Source organism: Geotrypetes seraphini, chromosome 10 (genome assembly GCF_902459505.1).
Source record: "Geotrypetes seraphini chromosome 10, aGeoSer1.1, whole genome shotgun sequence".
Classification (NCBI taxonomy): Eukaryota; Metazoa; Chordata; class Amphibia; order Gymnophiona; family Dermophiidae; genus Geotrypetes; species Geotrypetes seraphini.
The window spans coordinates 112,830,022-112,853,102 of record NC_047093.1 but is presented as its reverse complement, the minus strand read 5'-3'; the positions used below and the strand labels follow the sequence as shown (position 1 = coordinate 112,853,102).

Sequence of the window (23,081 nt, the reverse complement as noted above, 5' to 3'; positions counted from 1 at the left end):
CCAAGTCTATGCATGCATTTTATGCACACAATTATTTGTAGAACCAGAGTGCATTAAAAAAGACCACTTAGTTATGCATCATCAGCGGTGCCCTTCGCATGATTTCCGGTGCATTATTTAATGCTTACCGCTTTGGTGATAAACCACGGTTAACGACTGTGTAGCAAGATCTCCGAGTCCTCCAGGTATCCATAATGAAGAAATCAGCTGTCATCCCCCCTGATCTACCCTGGCACCTGGGGGTGCACTTCCACGTGCATAGTAAGGCCACCACACGTATGCGCGAGTAGATCAGGTGATCGGTGAAGCTGTCGCCGTGCACGTATTGCTATGAACCCAGGTATCAGCCCAGGTAGACAGCAAGAGCGGTTGTGCTGAATTTATGAAGGGCGTTGGAGGACTCTGCGCATGTAATTGTTCGCACATGAACCATGCAGGAACTACTTTCGTCCCCGCCCCTCCTTTATTTTCCCGTTTGTTTTATTTTTTTATCGCCCACCGCGATCCTTCTCTGGCGTCCCACCTTCCTCTGATGCAAACTTTCCAGCGTTCTGCCCTTCTCTGACGTAACTTCAAGTTTCCGGCAAGGCGGGACCCATCCGAGGGAGAGAGGGTGAAGGTCACTGAAGCAGAAAGGCTGCGAGATTGGTGGTGGGCAATCTCAGGTATCGGTTTGAAGATAAGGTGAGGGGGGGGGGGAAGGGTTTTCAAGGAGGGGTGCTGGATCACGGACTGAAAGGGGGCGACATGTTTAGCAGATCATCTGTCCTCTGGTCTCCCAGGGCTTAGGAAGAGGGGTGCTCGTCTCCCAGGGCTTGGGAAGAGGGGTTCTCGGGGTGTGAGAGCAATCGATTGTGTGTGCCACTTGTTTTTTAATCTACAGATTAAGCCGTGTATAAATGTATCGTCACTGTATTGCATTTTAATGTTTACAGTATATGTGTGTAGGTATTTTTTTTGGGGGGGGTCAAATGTAAGAAAAGGGGTGGCTTGGAGCAGTAGTAAGGGTGTACATGTTATGGTCAAAATGGGAAGGAGGATATGAGGGTAGAATGGGGAAATAGGGAAGAGGCAGATCATGAAGGATGAGGAGGTGGTAGGAGGCACAGAAGTATGGTTTCAGGAAGTGAGAAGGGAGTAAAGATGAGGTAGGAGGGGAGAGAAGGGGTTGCTGGAGGCAAATAGAAAATAAGGAATGGGCTGAGCTAAGAAAATAAGGAATGCAGGCAGTGGGTGGTAGCAACAGCAGGAGGAGAAGACAAAGAAGCAGGGCTTTGGGTTGAGTAAGTGGAAGGGAGTCTGGAGGAAAGAGCATTAAATGAGGGGGTGGAGGGGATCGGAAGGAGAGCGTGACAATAAAGCTAACTGGAAGCGCAGGGCAAAGTTGGTCTTTAAAAAAATAGAAGATAAGAACATAAAAATTGTCCTACTGGGTTAGATCAAAGGTCTCTCTAGCTCAGTATCCTTTTATCTAGCAGAAGCCAATACGTCATAAATTATGTTTTGGGATTTTGCCAGGTAAAGGTCAATGCTAGTTAGTTATTCCCAGAAATACAGTGATATTCTCCAGGTTGTCTTTAACTATTCATGGCCTTTCCCTCCAAGAATTTGTCGAAACACTTTTTAAATCAAGGTAAATTAACTGCTTTTACCACTTGCTTTATGCTTAATGATGCATTGAATGAAAAAACAAACTTATTTTTCGTTTCCGGCATGTTTTCTCCGGTAGACTCAATTCCTTCTATGATATATAGGGCAATACCCCCACCTTTTTGACCTACTCTGTCTCTACTTATATCCCGGTAGCAAAGTGTCCCAAGCGTTTTCCTCATTCCACCATGTTTCCGTGATGTCGATGATGTCAAGGTTATCTTTTTGTGCCATAGCTTCCAATTCCCCCATCTTATTCCTTAGGCTTCTTGCGGCCGGGTACATATACTTGAGTTTGCAGCCTGTTACTTTCTTGCAATTCCTTCCCTCTTGTGTCCCTTTACATCAGTCAGGATTTCTGTCTTGCCTATGATCCGATGAGTCTTCCCCGCTATCTTCCTGCATGGTATCCTCTGAGTATACTGGTTCCCGAAACATCGACTCTTGGTCAACTGTCGGCTTTCCCCTTCTTCCTAGTTTAAAAACTTCTCAATTTCTCTCTTGATGTTGCTTGCAAGTAACCTCGTTCCGACTCTGCTGAGGTGGAGTCCATCCTTCCCAAAAGGGTGGTAGATGTGTGGAACAGTCTCCCGGTAGAGATGGTTGAGACGGAGACTGTCTGATTTCAAGAAAGCCTGGGATAGGCACGTGGGATCTTTTAGAGAGATGAAAAGATGGTTACTGCAGATGGACAGACTGGATGGGCTATTTGGCCTTTATCTGCCATCATGTTTCTAAGTAGAGGGTTCTGGGAGGCGGTAGGGAAGCGGGTGGTTAACAGTTGGTCCAGCTCACTGCTGGACCACTAGTGTTTAAGGCAGGCCCATGGGAGGCCTTCAGTGGGTCCGGGAGTTGGGGTGGTTAACAGTTGACTTGGACAGGATGTGGAAAGATCATTCCTGTCCTGGCTCACTGCTAGACCACCAGGGCTTAAGGGATGCCTGCAGTGGGCATAGGAGGCTTGGTGCAGAGCTGGGGAGGGAGAGAAGCAGGACTGAGTGCAAGGCAGGGCAATTGAATATAATCCCCTGCCCCAGGGTTTATATTCAAGTGAACCTTTTTCCCCCTTTTTTGAAGGAGAGAAAAGGTTACCTTGGTTTATATTCAAGTATATATGGTATATTTAGCAACTGGGAGTGTGTGGCGCAGAGGTTAGAGCTACAGCCTCAGCACCCTGAGGCTGTGGGTTCAAATCCCTCGCTACTCTTTGTGATCCTGGGCAAGTCACTTAATCCTCTCATTGCCCCAGGTACACTAGATAGAGTTTGAGCCCACTGGAACAGATAGGGAAATATGATAAAAGTACCTGAATGTAAACCACTTAGGATATAAGTGGTATATAAGTAATAAAATAAATAATAAACTACAAAAACACACACATTTTTTTTGAGAAACTGACACAACTGTTTTAAGAATGCTCTATCTACTCCACTCTTATGTAAGACCAGGACACAGTTTTGTCGATTGCTGAAAACACATTTGTCTGCAGAGGCATTTTTTACTAGGCTATGTTAAGAATGTATTAGTGCATCTAATGTTGAAAAAATTGCCTAATGCAGGACACACTAAAGCAGGGGTGTCAAAGTCGATCCTCGAGGGCCGCAATCCAGTCGGGTTTTCAAGATTTCCCCAATGAATATGCATGAGATCTATGTGCATGCACTGCTTTCAATGCATATTCATTGGGGAAATTCTGAAAACCCGACTGGATTGCGGCCCTCGAGGACCGACTTCGACACCTGTGCACTAAAGGGTTCTTGTTAGTTTTGCCATCTGCATGTGCTAATGGCATAATGTTTCTTTTTTGAGGTAGGGACATGTTGGGACATGCTAATTGGTTAATTGTTCATAATAAGAGAGCCTGTAATTCCTCTTAAATAGGAGGCAGTAAGTGCTCTCCTTGATTTTTTTTTTTTTTTTTAATGGCCAGAAGCTTATGCTAACTCGAGCACAAAGTTTCAAGTTCAAGTTTCAAGTTTATTAAATTTTGATTTTACGCAATATCAAATATTTCAATGCGTATTACATAATTGAAATGTACAATAAAAAAACTAGGGTGACAAATACAAATACAAATAAGACAAAATTATACAAACTAATCATTATGTATTATTAATACAAACTGAAACAAGTGGGTAAAGAAAAAATGGAATTACAATTTAAAAAAAAAAAAAAAATTTTTAACAATTAAGGTTTATACATAAGGGTAGGGTAGGTGAGAAAAGTAATGAAGGAAAGAAAGAAAGAGAAAAAAAAAAAAAAAAGGCCAGAAACGCAACAAATAAGGGCTCCTTAGTGACTAAGCAGGGACACAATTAGGTGGCAGCAAACTGGTGGAATCAAAGGTTAGACTTAGTTAATATTTAAATAGATTAAAAATACAGGTCTTTGAGCTTCTAGAATCACAAACATGTAACTTCTGCACAATACTTTTGGGAAAAGGTGACTCATGTAGTGGATCCAAAATGTTGACAATGGCTTTTTTTTTTTTTTTCATGCCATGGATCCAAAAGCATTCTGGAGAAGTTACATGTTTTGAGCTTCTGTAACTTATAAAAGGATAGGGTTTGGACTTTTGTATTTGCTCTTCATATTTTTTTGTTTCTGGTGGCTTCAATCAACTTTTCCCAGAGATGGTCATAAGAACATAAGAATTGCCGCTGCTGGGTCATACCAGTAGTCCATCGTGCCCAGCAGTCCGCTCCCGCGGCGGCCCTTTGGTCAGAGACCTTAACTGAGTCTAGCCTTACCTGGGTATGTTCTAGTTCAGCAGGAATTTGTCTAACTTTGTCTTGAATCCCTTGAGGGTGTTTTCCCCTATAACAACCTCCAGTTTTTTACCACTCTCTGGGTGAAGAAGAACTTCCTTACATTTGTACGGAATCTATCACCTTTTAACTTTAGAGAGTGCCCTCTTGTTCTCTCTACCTTGGTCACATATGCATCAGTTTTCATATTTAGGGCTCCTTTTACTAAGGTGCGCTAGCGTTTTTAGCGAACGCAGGAAATTACCGCGTTCTACACCACACGCTACGCTTCTAGAACTAATGTTAAAGCCCTAGCGCACCTTTGTAAAAGGAGCCCTTAGTGTTGTAGTAATTTAACTTTATTTGAAACTAATATACTTTTTATTCTGTAATGACTGAAAATGGTTTCAGTGCCTCATGACCAAGGAGAAGCTGTGTAGGCCTCAGGGTCCTTCCAGCAGTTGGAAGTATTCAAAAGCCCATACTTGCACCCTTGAATTGATTCTCCAGAACAGAAATATAAGCAGCTATTCAAAGCTTCATACTGCAATAATAACACGCTGTTTATCCCAACATTTTGGCTACGTTAAATATATCACCATTAATATGGGTATTTCCTCATGCTTCCAGTTAACCCCTAGATTAAGCTTACCAACTTCCCATCCTGTTCTCCTATTGTTAAGATCCTTGTAACACCCTTTATATTCTCTTTTCCAAGTTCTTAAATGTAACCATATTCCTTAGGAAAGCTCCATGCACAAGATTTGGAGTGGAACAGCTATATAGTTCACTAAAAATGTTTTATACTATCCTTACTGACTCACAGAACCAGGTGACATATAAATTAAGAAAAGCATTGAAAAGAATATTATATAATAGGATAGCAATGCCAAATACACTCAAATTGAGATAGGAGGAACAAAAATAATTAAAGAAAAACTAAAAATAAATGGGCTAAAGCTAGAGGCTGAGAAACCAGAAAGTAGTGTCTTATATAACAGGAGGAACTCTGTACCTAGCCACCATTGTGTGCCTGCTGGAACAACCAAGTTTTTAGTGCTGATTTTAAATTTCTTAAATAACTCACTGCAGAAGTAGTGCTAGGTTATTCCAAGTAAATGGAGATAAAATAGAAAGCTCTATATCTAGTAAATTGAATTTGAAGTTCTGCATGCTTTGTTTCAGAGTAAATAAGGCGGTGATTGTTTAAAGAGAGCAGAGGCTGTTTTAGTGAATAAGGAATTGTAAGTAAAAATAGATATTCTTGTAAGCTCAAATGAAGTTCCTTTTTAAAAGTAAGAATTTAAACCTTAAACAGGAACCCAGCATAGTTTAAATGAGAAATATGATTAAAATGACCAACATGACAAAGCACTTTGTTTTGAATGGTCTGAGTTTTTTTTTAGGATAAGCTGAGTTATGCTTGTATAAACAACACTGAAATAATCTAATCTCAAAAGAATGAGGGGGCCTGAAAATTGTCAAAATCCAATAGAGACCTGATGAAGTGTAGCTGACAAAGTATGGCAAAATAAGATATGCAGAGATTCGATACCTGCAGTGTGAAGGAGAGATAACGGAAACTTATCAACTGAGGTGATTTAAAGTCCTGAAAAGATCACTAGGAAAATTAGGTTGAGGGGGAGAACCTGTAAACCAACATGCAACAGTTTAGTCAGGAATATCCAGTTTGCAACTCATTCTAAACATTCCTGAAGAGGACCTATAGAAGGAGAGACAGGTTTAGTTGGGTAAATTAGAAGAATATCATTGACATAAAGGTAAGCAGATCATTTTTTTTTCTTGACTCAACGAGGTTAATGGATTTAAGAATAAGTTAGAGCAGTGTTTCTCAATACGCAGTACGCAAGCCGCTTGTTGGGGGTACACAGCACTGCGGGGGCCTCCCTTGCCCTTCCTCCTTAATTGCTGCAGCTGTCAGGGACTTCCTTCCCCCCCATTGAAGCGCTGCTTGGGATCTCATGCCCTCCTTCCTGCATTTCTGCTGAAGCCGACCCAGAAGGCTTCCTTCCGATGTCAGAGCTGATGCCAGAGGGAAGTCTTCTGAGTTAGGAGAGTCCAGTTACCTCCAGCCACACAAGGATGCATCGCAGGCAGCTTCAGAGGGAAGGTTTGGGGTCAGCCACGTGCAGCATGTAATAGCCGCTGCCCGTGACACATCCCAGTGTGTAGCTGAAGAAGCAGCCCAGCTAGACGGCCCTGAAGGGAGTGAGCAAGCTGTAGCAAGTAAGGGAGAGAGGGGACACAATCATGGGACAAAGGCTAAAAGGCTGGGAGGGGGGCACGAACTTGGGACACAGAAGGAAGGTAGGAAGGAAGCACTAACTTGGGAGAATTGTTGGGCATGAATGTGTGAGTGAGAGGGAAAGAGATGATGCACATAGGGAAAGGAAGAAAGAGGAAAATAGTTGATCATAGAGAGAGAGAGGATTGAGGTAGAGGGATGCATGGGGATGAGAGGGAGAAATGTGGATATGGAGGTGGAGAGGAAACAGAGGGGAGCAGATTGAAGAGGATGCAAGGGGGAGGAATGTTGAACATAGTGATGGAGGGAGAGGTATGGCATGGTGCTGGAGAGGGGTGATAGAAGGAGAAATGGGCATGGGTCTGGTGGGCAGTGGTGAAAAATGCTGCACATAATCCGGGGGATGAGAGAGGGAGAAATATTGCCAATAGGGATGGAGGGGAGAGGAAGAAAAGTTGGACTCATGGAGGGACAGAGAGAGATGTTGGTTGGGGAAGGGAATGAGGTCTGGACAAGAGGAAGCATGCAGGAGGCAGAAAGAAAGATATATTGGATGCATAGTCGGAAGGAAATGCAACCAGAGACTCATGAAATCATCAGATAATAAAGGTAGGAAAAAATGATTTTATTTTCAATTTAGTGATCTAAATGTGTCCGTTTTGAGAATTTATATCTGCGGTCTATATTTTGCACTATATTTGTCTATTTTTCTATAGTTGTTACTGAAGTGACATTGCATATTTTAAAGTCATTGACTTTGACCTCTTTGAAAAAAAAATATAAATTATAATTAACATTTTCTCTGTATACAGTGTGCTTTGTGTTTTTTAAATTTTGTGGTTACCATTATGTATTAAGATTGTGTGTGTATATGAAAAATGAATGGAAGAAATTGCATTACAATTAGTACTATTATGGGGTGGAGTAAGGGGTGGAGCTTGGGCTGGGGTACTCTGTTGATATTTGTTAGACTTAGGGAGTACTTGGCTTGAACTTAAGAAACACGTGAGTTAGAGAATAGGGGACAGAATTGAACTTTGTGACACACTGCAATATAAAGACTGAGAAGCAGAGGTAGATCCTAAAGTAGTAACCTTAAAGGAACCGTTTGATAAATAGAAAAAGGAAAACTGGGTGAGTATAGTTCCACTTATACCCAAAGCTGATAGGAAGGGTGGGTAAAAATCAATGATTTTTAATTTTTTTAAAAGGACTTTAAAAAAAAAAAAAATGCTTTTTTGAAGAAAAATTTAAGATATATACATTACAGTCCAAAAATTATTCATCATGAAATAAGGATTAGTTTTTAATTATGTAGCATGATGCTGTATATTCATGCAATGTTTAAAGATTTTGGTAGATGAATTCCATTAATCCATTCATAATGTCACAGGCAATTCTATCTAGAAATATCACAGATGCTTGTTCTGCATTTCTCAAAACTGTTACTTTGTGTCTACAGCAACAATGTTTTATAAAATATATAGAGAATTGAGAAAAAGACCTTAACCATATTGTTCCTTTGCAAATCAATGTGGTCATGGCCGGATTTTTTTTGTGTGTGTGTAGCAGGAGAAGAATGGGCTTCTCTCCTGCTACGGGGGGGGGGGGGGGGGGGGGGGGGGGAGGATTTTAGGGAAGGGGTGTTGTGATGCAACGGAGAGAATAGGCATCTCTCCTGTTGCCATTGGAACAAATACTGCAGAGGAGTTCTGATGAGATGATGAAGTAACTCGTCCTTCACTTATTTATAACCCTTTCATGCAAAGGAGGCAGTTAATCAGAGGGAAGGGAAAAAGGGAGATGAATTTGGACCCCCTCAAAGTATCAGCCCTGTTAGGACTAATTTGGTTGCTTTATGCCTTGGCCCGCCACCATGTCTGCCCAGGATCCAGGTCTCACTGAGCTTTTGCCTGCTATCTCTCCCCTCCCCCCACACATGCTCTTGGTTGAGAGTCCTAGGTGTTTTTCACATTGATGAAATAGTCTGTAGTAACTCTATCCCTCTGCACTAAGAGACAAAAGCTCACCCAGCAGCCTACTCTCCCTGTGACAAGGGCCCTGTGCAAGCTAAGGCTTCACAAATAGTGAACACTTGTGCGCATAGACTGGGGGCTGTACAGCCAAACTCTGTGCTCTACTAGGTCAGGCTATATTATGTTCTTAGCTCTGTGGAAGAGAAGCCTAGGACTGGGGCTGTTGGGCTCAACCAAGCAGGGCAACCTTAGCCAGCCTGCATGATCTGCTGGACATAGAGAAAATGGATAGCTATCAGTTTGCTCTAAGGGGCTTTTTTTTTTTTTTTTTTGTGGAATGGGGCTCTCCTGTTATCCTTCATGTGTAGATTACATGGAAGAAGAGTTGGGAGATCAGGTAGTAGAGGAAAGGAATGGTCTTCTGTCCTCCTCTAACTGACTTGGAACTGGTGGCATACTTCCTGACCCTAGTGAATAATCCAGAGTTCTCTTCAAGGATAGGGTAACCGGTTTTTCAAAGATGGAAAGATTTGGGGTGTGAAAATTGTAGGAGATTAATAGCTGGGGAGGAACAATTAATATTCATAATATTTGAACAAGTGAAACACTGCTCACGGCCCAGAAATCAAATGCTCTCATACTTGCAATTTAGGAATTAGTATTCCTCAATATAGATTCTATCAGAAGATTTGGGACTATAGCACCCTAGATAAGTGTTGTGTAAAAATGTCTTAACAAATTAGCTATGACTAGTCAAATATGCACTTCCACATTCAACGACAAACATTTTTTATCAATTTTGTGGCTGCCTAGTGATCCAACAAAGCATCATCTGTGAACTGTTCTGAGCAGTATGTTTGGATTCAGCCTAAAAAGTTGTCTTAGAAATATGGTTTTCACCCTGGTTGACCAACTGTTCTTTCCATAACCTGAATCCAAAGTTGACATCTTTTTTAGTATCTCCCTCTGATACAAAAACGTGGCCCAAATAAAGGGGACCTTAACTGTAAACCTAATTGAGATCATGCTCTAAAATTTTGGATATCTTCATTAAAGGTCCTTATGTATCCCCTGAAAAAAAAAAATCATCAATTTCTGAGAAAGACAAGTGGGGACCCTCCTTGAAATTGGGCCAGTTGATATGGAATTACCCAGAGGTGGGGTAAGAAAAGGAGAGAATGGGGGAGGGGGGAATGATCAAGAGATGGGTGGATAGAAAGGTATTGAAAAGAATGAAAATAGAAAGTAAATGTGGGCAGATGCAGAAAAGGAAGGGAAAAATGTGGAAAAGGTTACCTGAGACAAACTCAATTAGAAAAACAAAACACAAAAGTAGAAAAAGAAATTCAGATTTGGGATTTGGAGCTGTGGCATGACATTTTGAGTATACTTTTCCAAATACATTCCATTCCCAATCCCTCCTTCCTCAAAGTGAGGGTACCAGTAGTCTGATGAAGAGATCTTTACTGTAGTGGGTACAAAGAAAAGCCCTCACTCAATGTGGCCTTGGATTTATTTTGGTATGATGCATGGGCTGTGCCAAACTGCAGGCTCCTGACAGGTCCCAGCTCATTGCAGGTGAAGCTACATAGTGGAATGTGGAGGTAGGATTACCATATGGCTCCAGTAAAAGGCCATATGAGACATCCAGGTTTTACTTCCATTGAAAGTAAGCAGGACAGATTGAGACATCTGGGTTTTACTTCCATTGAAAGCAATGGAAGTAAAACTCTGATGTCTCATTTGGCCTTTTTCTGGAGCCATATGTGGAGGAGGCCAGAGCTGAGACCTTCCTAGCATGCCTGCCTTACAAGCAGGCCTCAGATACATAATGCTGCTGTAGCAGAGGCCGATTTTGTCTAGGACAGAGCAGATCAAGAAACTGCAGTTCATTCGAGACCTATATAACTAGTACTGTATTGTGATGGTCTGAAGATCCAATCAGTGCCTCAAGTAGCAGAGCAGCCGGGTATGGCAGCACTCGGGGATAGCTCAAGGAAATCTGTCTGAGGTGAGGCATAACAGGGCACCATGGTTCTCTGCCTTGCACCATGGTTCTCTGCCTTGTACCTTGCTCCTTGCATCCTATTCCCTGCACCACTCCCCACCCCAAGGCAACAGGAAAGGGGATGGCTCCTCACTCGTAGATCATAGTTATGAGAAGAGGATTCTTATTTAAATGTAAACATATTTTCTGCATCCACAAATAACTTCCATGGAGAAATGTCTTAACCTTCACCGAACAGGTAGAGTGAGTACTCCAATATGTGCTCCCACCCCCAAAGAATGCCTCTGCTGTAGAGCAGGAGGCATAGGATTATTCAGGGAGTCTGTGAATATGTGTGTGTGGATAGGACTATATAGGAAGAGTTAGAGGACCCTAACCAGAGTGGGAGTAATATATAAGAAACTTCCTAAAAATGCACCTCTTCAAATTCAGTGATCCACTCTAAAGCCCCAGGAGAAGTCTCCCGCCACCACTACTCCTCTATTCCATGTTACAGCTCATGGTCAATGATCATCCTTACCTCTTTATAAAGACCTGTTTAATTACCACATTGTGAACTTCCAGTTATCAGTTCACTTGTATGTTGTAGCTCACTGACTACTCAGCTTACCTCTTTTTATAAACTGCCTCGAACTGAAAGACTTTCACGGTATATAAATAAATACTTGTGTAAGAGGAGGGAAAGGGCTTTTGGTCATCCTGATTCTCCTGCCAGAGCTCTAGTACTGAGGAAAACGCCTGAAAGGGCTGACAGCTTTTGGAGGGAAGTCTGTGGGTTTGCTAAAAGAGCAGACGGTGTTTCAGCTTGGTGAGAAGATAGCATGGTCCCGAACTGAGGAGCAAGGGTGGGATCCAGAGTGGCCCACTGCGAGAGGAACAGGGACTTTGCCTTGGAGAGTGTCATCAGGAGAGGACAGAACAAGGATTGTGTGGAGACCCATATCAGTAGGTAAACATGAGTGAGAGAGACCTTTCTTATAGCAGAGTCCCTGTGGAATGCTTAAGCCTGGTGGGAAGATAGCATGGTCCTAGGCTGAGAAGTGAGGATGAGACCCGGAGTGGATCACCGCAAGTTGTGTGAGGAATTTGGGGAGCACAGTGAAGAATATCTGAATTGCCTGTACTATAACAACTTTTACCAATTTCTATATTCATCAACTGACTGTAAATAGTTTGAACATAAGCATGGCCTCTGCCGAGTCAGACCGTGGGTCCATCATGCCCAGCAGTCTGCTCCTGCGGCGGCCCCCCAGGGCCATGACCTGTAAGTGATCTTATACCTAAAACATTCTATTCCTTAATCCTTTAATATCCTGTATTGTAACCCTCTAACTATACCCTTCAATCCCCTTTTCCTTCAGGAAATCATCTAATCCCATTTTGAAACCCAAAATCGTACTCTGCCCTACCACCTCTTCTGGGAGCGCATTCCAGGTGTCCACCACCCTCTGAGTGAAGAAGAACTTCCTAGCATTTATTTTGAACCTGTCTCCTTTCAATTTTTGCGAATGCCCTCTTGTTTTTGTTGCCCCCGCTAATCTGAAGAATCTATCCCTCTCTACCTTCTCCATACCCTTCATGATCTTATAAGTTTCTATCATGTCCCCTCTTAAGTTTCCGCTTTTCCAGGGAAAAGAGCCCCAGCTTCTCTAGCCTTTCAGCATACGAAAGGTTTTCCATGCCTTTTATCATCCTTGTTGCTCTTCTCTGGACTCTCTCGAGTATCGCCATATCCTTCTTAAGGTACGGTGACCAGTATTGAACGCAGTACTCCAGATGCGGGCGCACCATTGCCCGATATAGTGGCAGGATAACTTCCTTCGTTCTGGTAGTGATACCTTTTTTGATAATGCCCAACATTCTATTCGTCCTCTTTGAGGCCGCTGCGCATTGTGCCGCCAGCTTCATTGTCCTATCCACTAAAATCCCCAAGTCCTTTTCCAGTTTGCCTTCTCCCAGTACCATCCCCCCCATTGTGTAGTTATACATCGGATTTCCTCCTTTCCCTATGTGCAAAACTTTACATTTCTCCACCTTGAAGCTCATCTGCACTTGTCTGCCCACTCACTCAGTTTGTTCAGGTCCCTTTGTAGAAACTTCAGTCAGGTAGTCAAGTAAAATTGAAATATTAATTTGCATTTGATCTCAGCTTGATTCCTTAATAAGAGATTAAGTAAAGACTGATTTGTGGTGATTGAACCCCTGGAAAGTGATCCTTCAGCTCAAAGGATCTAATCCAGCCCTTGCCTATGCCCAATTCAAAAACAGAACTTTTCTTTTTGTGAATCCTGGTCATGGGTTCCTGATCTAAAGAGCTAACTGGTGCACAAGACTGTGTGTGAGTGAGACCAAGATTACACATAAAACAAATACTCAGATTCTCATGTCATGTGAGTAAAAACAAAAACTCCACATAAAAGCTCTTCACTACCAGGCACATTGTGAAATAATACAAAACCTGAGAAAATCCTATCAACATACCTATTGCACAGATGTCCTACAAGAGTAACACTGATCCTATGATTAAAGCAAGAATCCTACTTGTGCATAGGTAACACTAATTACACCAGAGCATACATTATCCCAGGACAAGCAGGCAGCATATTCTTGACTGATGGGTGACGGCACCGACGGAGCCCCGGTACGGACACTTTTAGAGTGATTGCACTCTAAGAACTTGGAAAGTTCTAGAGACCGCACCGCGCATGCGCGAGTGCCTTCCCGCCCGACCCCGACGCGCAGTCCCTCAGTTTCTTAGTTTCCGCGGAGCTAAGAAGTCGCATTTTCAACGGCTGTTGAAAAATTTTTTCATTCGCCTTCCCGCTCGCGTAAACTTTTTCGGGTTCTTTTTGCCCTTCCATTTTTCTTTCTTAAAAAAAAAAATAAAAAAATAATTTTCTCTTGTTTTGTCGAGTTTTCTTGATTTGACCCGGCGGGGCCTACTGCCATTATCGAGGCCTCGGCCTTCGATTTGGCAGAAGCCGTTTTTCCGTTCATGCCCCCTCAGCCCGGGTTCAAGAAGTGCCAGCGGTGTGCACGGCCTATTTCCCTAACAGACCCGCACAACTGGTGCCTTCAGTGTCTGGGTCCGGAACATCAGGCCTCTACCTGCACCCGCTGTGCCACTTTGAAAAAGCGGACTCTCAAAAATCGAGAGATACAGCAGAGACTGCTTTTCGGCACCGACATGTCCGACCCCACGTCTTCGGCGCCGGTCTCGGTACCTGTTTCATCGGCACCCACCTCATCGACGCCACGCGATACCGCGTCAACATCGCAGCATGCAGGTAAGCCGGCTAAGAAGCCTTCCCCGCTGGAACGTCCTCCGGTCTCCATTGCAGAGAGTCCAATCCTGCCGACCGTGAGGCGCCAGCGGAAGCGCTCCGCCCCTATTGAGGTGAGTCCCTCGACATCGGGCTCCTCATCTCCGGGGCGTCGAGCGGCACCGCAGGTACCGCAGAAGAAAAAAGCGGTACCGGTGCCCTCCCTTGATGATCGCATTGCGGCCATCTTGCAGGTGCAGCTGAAGGAACAGCTCAAACAACTCCTTCCAGCTCTCCTGACACCGAGCCCTCCGGTATCGGTCCCCACTGAGCAACCGGTACCGATCGTGGAACAGTCCGTATTGTCACCATCCACTCCTTCGGTACCGGTACACTTGGCCTCATCGGCATCGATGCCTGTCCTCACACCGGAGCCCAGGTCTCATCACCAATCGGTTCAGACATCGGCTCCGGTGCGACCGATAACATCGCCCGGTACCGCGTCGGTGAGGTCGGGTAAGTCGGTACAGAAGTCCCGACACCGAGAACCATCCACCCCTGAGTCTCGGGACCGTGGTTCCCATGTTCGAGACCCTGATCTGTGGGGCGACTCTGAAGAACCTCTTCAGTCAGAGGGTGAGTGTTCATCAGAGGAAGACGAGCCTGTTCTGCAGGATATTTCCTCCAAACCTGATTCTACCTCTTTCTCTTCTTTTTTAAGAGATGTGTGTGAATCTCTTTCCATTCCTTTGGAGGCTGAGTCTAAAAAGTCCAAAGCTTTTTTGGACGCTCTTGATTTTGACCAGCCTCCAAAGGAATTCTTGAAACTCCCTTTACATGACATCCTGAGGGAGACCTTTTACAAGAATCTGGAGACTCCTCTTACTATCCCGGGAGCTCCTCGCAAATTGGATTCCCTTTATAAAGTAATCCCCATTCCTGGTTTTGATAAACCACAGCTCTCTCATGAGTCTCTTCTTGTAGAATCCACCCTCAAGAAGTCCTTGGGAGCTAGTGTCTATGCCTCTGTCCCTCCTGGCAGAGAGGGTAAAGCCATGGACAAATTCGGTAAGCGACTTTACCAGAATGCGATGCTTGCTAATCGTTCTGGTAACTATGCTTTTCATTTTTCGTTTTATTTAAAGCATCTCCTTACCACCATGGCTTCCTTTGAGCAGTACCTTCCTGTGGGGAATCGTGAGGCTTTCCATCAGTGCTCTTCAGCTCTTTTCCAGCTCAGAAAATTCATGGTAAGGTCTATATATGACACTTTTGAGCTTACCTCTAGAGCAACAGCCATATCTGTAGCCATGCGCCGTTTGGCTTGGCTCAGAGTCTCTGAGCTTGATGTTAATCATCAAGACCGGTTGGCTAATGCCCCATGTTTAGGGGATGAGCTGTTCGGAGATTCTATGGACTCAACGACCCAGAAGCTCTCGGCTCATGAAACCCGCTGGGATACCCTTCTTAAGACTAAGAAGAAACCTCCACCTTCACGGCCATTCAGACAGCAAACGGCCTATCAGCGGCGTTTTGTGGCTCGCCCCTTACAGCCTTCCACTCAGCAACCTAGGAGGCAGCGTCAACAGCAGCGGCAAACACCTAGGCCTCAGCAGCAACAACCAGCTAAGCCGCCTCCTCCACAAAAATCGACTCAGCCCTTTTGACTTGGTCCTCGAGGGCATAGCCAGCGTTCAACCATCTCCTCTCCTCCCTCAACCGATAGGAGGACGTCTGTCTTTCTTTCTCAGCCGGTGGGAAGTTATCACTTCGGACCAGTGGGTCCTCAACATCATCCGCCACGGCTACTCTCTCAACTTTCTCACCCTTCCGGGCCAAAGTCTACCAAAAGAGTCTGCTTTGCACACTCCTCAATCTGCCCTCCTTTGTCAGGAGGTTCAGTCCCTCCTGCTTCTGAACGCCATAGAGGAAGTTCCTCTGGACCAAAGAGGGCAAGGATTCTACTCCCGGTATTTTCTAGTTCCCAAGAAAACAGGAGACCTCAGACCAATTCTAGATCTGCGAGATCTCAACAAATGTTTGGTCAAAGAAAAATTCAAGATGCTATCTCTAGCTACGCTTTATCCTCTCCTCGATCACAACGACTGGCTATGCTCTCTCGATCTCAAAGAGGCCTACACTCACATTCCAATTCATCCGGCCTCCAGACAGTACCTTCGCTTCATGATCAATCACTGTCATTACCAATACAGAGTGCTCCCCTTCGGTCTTGCCTCCTCTCCAAGAGTGTTTACAAAATGTCTGGTAGTGGTAGCAGCATTTCTGCGCTCCCACCACCTTCAGGTTTTTCCCTACCTGGACGATTGGTTAATCAAGGCCATTTCATCTCAGACTGTTCTTCTGGCCACCAACCAGACCATCTTTTTTCTTCAACTACTGGGGTTCGAAATCAACATACCCAAGTCTCACCTTCTTCCTACGCGGAGACTTCAATTCATTGGAGCGGTACTGGACACGGTCCAGATGAGAGCCTTCTTGCCGGACAACCGTCTTTACAACCTCCAATCGCTCTGTCAGCAGGTGCTGTCCCAGCACTCCATTTCTGCAAAGCAGATGATGATTCTCTTGGGTCACATGGCCTCCACAGTTCATGTCACACCCCTGGCACGGCTTCACCTGCGCACTCCCCAATGGACCCTGGCTCTCCAGTGGTCTCAAGCGACAGACTCTTGCTCACGACACATATCTGTGACATCGTCTCTTCGTCAGTCTCTGCAATGGTGGTTGATATCCTCAAATCTCTCCAGGGGCCTTCTGTTCCATCTGCCTCCTCATCATCTGATCATCACCACCGACGCCTCCCCTTATGCTTGGGGAGCACATCTGAACGAGTTCCAAACTCAGGGCCTTTGGACTCCTCAGGAAAAGAAGCATCACATCAATTTCCTGGAACTCAGGGCAATGTTCTATGCCCTCAAGGCCTTCCAACACCTTCTATTTCCTCAAGTCCTTCTACTTTGCACAGACAACCAGGTGGCTATGTACTACATCAACAAGCAAGGGGGAACGGGCTCTCGCCTCTTGTGCCAGGAAGCCCAGAGAATCTGGTCTTGGGCATCCTCGCGCCGCTTATTCCTGAAAGCGATTTATATTCAGGGAGAACAGAACTTCTTAGCGGACAAGCTCAGCAGAGTTCTCCAACCCCACGAATGGACTCTCGACCCATCGACTCTACAGTCCATCTTTGCACAATGGGGCACTCCTCAGGTGGACCTTTTTGCAGCTCCTCACAATCATCAGTTGCCCCAATTCTGCTCCAGACTTTACTCTCCTCACCGTCTGGCAGCGGATGCGTTTCTTCTGGATTGGTTCAATCTGTTCCTTTATGCTTTCCCTCCTCTGCCTCTCATGCTTCGGACCTTGTTCAAACTAAAGAGGGAACGGGCCACCATGATCCTCATTGCTCCACGGTGGCCCAGACAACATTGGTTCTCCCTTCTACTTCAACTCAGTTCCAGGGATCCATTTCTACTTCCACTGTTTCCATCTCTGCTTACACAGGATCAGGAAACCCTCCTCCATCCCAACCTGCAGTCTCTACACCTGACAGCTTGGTATCTCTCGGGCTGACTTCAACTGATCTTTTGCTATCTCAGTCTGTTCGCTCCATCCTGGACGCCTCCAGGAAACCAGCCACTCTGCAATGTTACCATCAAAAGTGGACAAGGTTTTCTTCTTGGTGTCTCCTACATCATCATGACCCCAAGTCTCTTGCAGTGGAACACCTATTGGATTATCTGCTTTCTCTGTCTACTTCTGGTCTCAACTCTACTTCCATCAGAGTTCATCTCAGTGCCATTACGGCCTTTCATGAGCCGGTCCAAGGGAAACTCCTTTCAGCTCATCCCCTGGTCTCCAGATTCATGCGAGGTCTTTTCAATCTGAAACCACCTCTCAAAGCACCTCCGGTGATCTGGGATCTGAACGTGGTTCTCTCCGCCTTGATGAAGCCTCCATTTGAACCCCTGGCTACTACCTCTTTCAAATTTCTCACTTGGAAGGTACTTTTTCTTATTGCTCTCACCTCTGCCAGGAGGGTCAGTGAGCTCCATGCACTAGTTTCTGATCCACCTTTCACTGTTTTTCACCACGACAAGGTGGTTCTACGTACACATCCAAAGTTTCTCCCTAATGTTGTTTCTGAGTTCCATCTCAACCAATCTATTGTACTACCTGTTTTTTTCCCTAAACCTCACTCCCATTCCGGGGAACAGGCTCTTCATACTTTGGACTGTAAGCGGGCTTTAGCTTACTATTTAGACCGTACTAAGCCCCACAGATCATCTCCCCAACTCTTTCTGTCCTTTGATCAGAATAAATTGGGACGTCCTGTATCTAAGCGCACGCTATCTAATTGGCTTGCTGCTTGCATTTCATTCTGCTATGCTCAGTCGGGACTGACACTAGAGGGTTCCGTCACGGCCCATAGAGTAAGAGCTATGGCAGCATCTGTAGCTTTCCTCCGTTCCACGCCTATTGAGGAAATCTGCAAAGCTGCTACGTGGTCCTCAGTCCATACTTTTACATCTCATTATTGTCTGGATGCGTTCTCCAGACGGGATGGACATTTCGGCCAATCTGTTTTACAAAATTTGTTTTCCTAATGGCCAACCTTCCCTCCATCCCTCTTTTAGTTAGCTTGAAGGTCACCCATCAGTCAAGAATATGCTGCCTGCTTGTCCTGGGATAAAGCACAGTTACTTACCGTAACAGGTGTTATCCAGGGACAGCAGGCAGATATTCTTGCATCCCACCCACCTCCCCGGGTTGGCTTCTTAGCTGGCTTATCTTAACTGAGGGACCGCGCATCGGGGTCGGGCGGGAAGGCACTCGCGCATGCGCGGTGCGGTCTCTAGAACTTTCCAAGTTCTTAGAGTGCAATCACTCTAAAAGTGTCCGTACCGGGGCTCCGTCGGTGCCGTCACCCATCAGTCAAGAATATCTGCCTGCTGTCCCTGGATAACACCTGTTACGGTAAGTAACTGTGCTTTACTGTACTAGTAAAACAAGTAGGACTAAAGATCTCTACAGAAACTATGCAAACAGAATACTATACCTCAGCCACATGCAAAACACATAGACCCTCACCAAATTTAGAATAAGGAATCACAAATTAGAAATATGAAGACAAAAATTGAACTGGGGACCCAAAGAAGTAAAATTCAGATATAGTGCAACACTGGAGAAATAAAAACAGAAATGCATTTTCTCATGTCAACACAATACAAAAAATTTGTGATGCATGTTTCCCAATGCTAACATATTACAGCTAATAAATTCAACATAAAATACCTTTTTCTACCTTTGTCTGGACACTTTATTTTTCTATCATCATGGGAATGCTCAGGCTGGCACCCACAGAGCTGGTGCCTAATATTTTTCCCTGTTAAGTGTGTAGATCTGGGGCAATAAGCTCCATGCAGCAGAGAAGGAAGAGTTTCTCTGTCCTAGCTAGTGTTCACACCCTTCCCCTGTAGCCTGTTGGCTGGTGTCTGTCCAATAGACTGCAGAGAAGGAGGGAGTTGCTGTAACCTAGCAGCTGCCAATGGGTAAGGAAGCGCAGCAGACTCACTAATAAAGGTACAGATAGATTCAGATAACTTTATTGGCATAACAAGTTTACCTGTGTTGCCAAAGTAATACCTACACCAGTTAGGGTTAAATAAAGATAGAGAAATAAAGGGAGTAGCGAAGGGGTGAAGGTTAGGGTTACTATATGGGTCCAGAAAAAAGGACAGATTGAGACATCTGGGTTTTGCTTCCATTGCATTAAATGGAAGTAAAACCTGGATATCTCAATATGTCCTCCTTTTTCTGGAGCCATGAAGGTAAAAAAATAAAAATAAATAAAGTATTGGGAAAGGAATAAAAGGAACAAGGAGAAGGGGTGAAGGGAATAGAAAGGGGTCACTGGTTAGGAGAGAGAATGCTGCTGCGAAGTGCTAGAAGAGGCAGAAAGGTGCTGGAAGAGTGGCTGAATGATGGGAATATGGACTGACATTGAGCCATGGAAGAGGAATGAACTCAGGATGTGAGGAACTCGGGAAGAGCATGAGCTGTGTGGGTAAAGGTTGCTAGCAGAAGGAGACGTGATCTGGGAGAGAGGAAGAACAGCAAGCAGAGGGGACACAAGCTGTGGACAGAAAAGGAGCTAAAAAATGGAGAGCAGTTGTGTGGGATTGTGGGGGAAAAAAAGCAGTCTGGGGTGTCATGGTTAGGATTATCAAATGTTTGGGAAAACCCGGACATGTCCTCTTTTTAGTCTGGAGTCTCGGAAGGACTTTCCAAAACTTGGCAGTTTGTCTGGGTTTTGGAAAGCCCTGATGAGCTTGGGCCGCATCTGGAAGGCATCTGAGCATGCATGGATGACCACACACATCCGCGCATGTTCCAGGCCCTCCAGATGCTACCGGAGCTTGTTGGGGGAAGAAAGGGCTTGTGGGGGCAGGACTGGATGATGAACTAGGAGGAGCTGGGGTGGAGCCAAAGGCAGAACAGAGTGGGACCATGTGTGTGGATTTTTGCAGCCCGAAAAAGGGTAACCCTAGTCATGGTGGAGAGAGCATGGAGACATGAAGGTGAGAATTGGAGGAAGGAGTAAGACTAGAAAAATATGAGATGAGAAGCTGTAGAGAGAAACCATGGAGAGACCAATATGCACAGAGGATATAAGAGGAAGAAAATCCTTAAAACAAGGAACAAGAGGATAAAAGAGAAAACCAAGATCAAGCAGAAACAGAGGACTGAAGTTAAACTATAGACACAAAGGTTGGAATTTTGTTTTAATTTTTTTAGTAAAGCCTAGGGTTACCAGATTATCTCTAAAAAAAAGAAATGTGGCCCTGTTCCGTCCCACACGGACCTTGTGTCTCCTTCCCCGAGCCCCAGGACTCATTTAGAGGGCCTCTGCGCATGCGTGGATGTCAACGCGATGATGACATGCTAATGTGCAGAGACCCTCCAGACATGGCCCCGAGCTGTGCCTTCCAAAACCCAGACAAACTGCTGACAAATATCTTCCTACTTGAGGCCATGACACCAATAATGCTTCACAACATTCCTACCAGAACACCTGGCCTTGGTCCCATATGCAGCACATAGATAATAAACCCTATGCAAATACAGGACCACAAACTAAAAGTCCTAATATAAAACAAATGAAACCCTAAGGTGCCAGACTCTGCATGCAGCATAGAAATAGAAAGAAATCCATTTCTTCTTGAACAGTGCAAAATATACACAGCAGGTGTAAATTCTGAAAACGGATACATTTCAATCACTAAAAGGAAAAGTGATTTTATTTCCAAATCTTTGTTGTCAGATGATTTTATTTTTCTACTCATCTTTTCCAAGTCCCTCCTTCTGTCTGTGCTCTTAACTCTGTTTTCAGGGCCGCCTTATCCATTTGCTGTTTCTCCCCTTCACTTTCTGCCCTACATCCATCTTTGGCATTAACTTTTAACATTTAACTTTCTTCCATTTTTTTTTTTTTTTTGTTTCTTCTCAGATCTATCTACTTTTCCATGTCTTCCTTTCCTATGTATCCATGCACACTCTCTCTGCCCTTCCCCACCAACCACATGTGCCATCTCCTCCCTCTTTCTTCTCCCTTATTCCCACCTATCCATAAACAGTATTTCTTCCATCTCTTCCCTTCCCTCAATCCTTCCATCCCTATGTACCATCTCCTCACTCTTTTTCCCTTTCCTATGGTCTGACATCTGTCTTCTTCCTTTCCTCCTCCTATGGTCTGGGATCTCTCCTTCCACAGTCTGGCATCAGTCTCTCCCCTCCTTCCCCTTTGTGGTCTGGCATCTCTTTCCCTTCCTCTCCCCTTGCCTTAGTCTGGAATCTCTCCCTCTCTTCCCCCCCCTCTATCTGCCCCTTCCCTTCCTTCCCCTGGAGGTCTGGCATCTTTTCTTCCCTTTCCTCCCTATGGTCTGGCATGTCTCTTACCCTCTCCATGCTATCCCCATCCCTGTGTGGGATCTGGTGCTTGCTCACGCAGTGCTGCTATACTTCTTTGGCCGTCAGTAGTGTGAATGAAGCAAAAATGCTGCCTTCAGCAACCTGGAAGCTTTCTCTCTTCTACTAGTTCCCGCCTATACGTGAACAGGAAGCAGTAGCAGAGAGAAAGCTTCTGGGTTGCTGAAGGTAGCATGTTTGATTTATTCACACTGCCAACGGCCAAAAGTTAGTAAAGAGCCAGGTGAGCAAGCACCGGATCCCGGGGGTAGGGTGGGGACTGACTCCATATAGATGTGCGAGCTGCTGCTATAGGGTTACTAGATATCTGGTTTCCCTGGACAAAAGTTGTAAAATTAAAAGCCGCCCGGACTCGCAAAACAGTCCTCAAAAAGAGGGCATGTCCAAGGAAATCCAGATATCTGGTAACCCTAGTAAAGATATCTGTTCCAACTGTGCTGGGTACAAAGGTAGTCAGTAACTGCACTAGTCACCAAAATTTTTGTTTTACTGGAAGGACATGGAGCAGGAAGGGATTATGCCACTATTCAATGTCATAGTTTGAAAAATATCTTGGCAGCTCTGAAATGCAGAGACCCATAATTGAATCTCAAATTGAAAGGGGAATAGAGAGTAACACCACTTCCCTTTTTTCATTCCCTTGTTACATCTTATAGAAAACATGGTGTTGGACTAAGTGGGCTCATTATGTGGTATTGTCCCAAATAAATAGAATAGTATTAGAAGGAAAGATGGGTAGAATGTAGAAGAGGTTCTTGGTTTGACGTCCTCTTGGCTCAGCTACTAGGCCCTGGCTTTACATTCTCACTTCCAGCACAGCTCTGCTACAGACTAGCTTTTGAGATTTGTGACCTGTGTGGATGTTTAGGGCACCATGAATGACGGGATAGTTCTAAAGTGGCATGCCATCCCTATATCCTTCCATATCATGCAGGGTAGTAAAAGAGGAGAGTGGGGAGAATAATGATGCTGGGTAGAGAATGGAGGAGAAAGAAAGGGATGTTGAGTAAGAGGAGATATATTGGAGTCACCAGCCTCTAATAAAGGAGGGGGCATTGTGCCAAAGCTGTTACCACCAAATGGAAGTGCCAACTTCCATTTTTGCTGAAATCGCTAGAGTCGGTGCTAACTCAGCTTGCCAAGTCAACCACTTGCTCTTTGATC

The 23,081-nt window shown here is 44.7% G+C and overlaps 1 protein-coding gene across 2 annotated transcripts in view; it reads left to right on the top strand.

Moving 5' to 3' along the window:
- The first annotated feature begins 362 nt into the window (after positions 1 to 362).
- MGST3 (microsomal glutathione S-transferase 3) overlaps positions 363 to 23,081 on the top strand; it is a 103,619-nt gene continuing 80,900 nt past the window's right edge. Inside the window, exon 1 of one of the 2 annotated variants that reach the window (XM_033961395.1) lies at positions 363 to 665. The gene's annotated coding sequence lies outside the window, so the exon portion shown is untranslated. Of the gene's footprint in view, positions 685 to 23,081 lie in introns of both variants that reach the window. The other variant, XM_033961394.1, reaches the window with a different exon arrangement.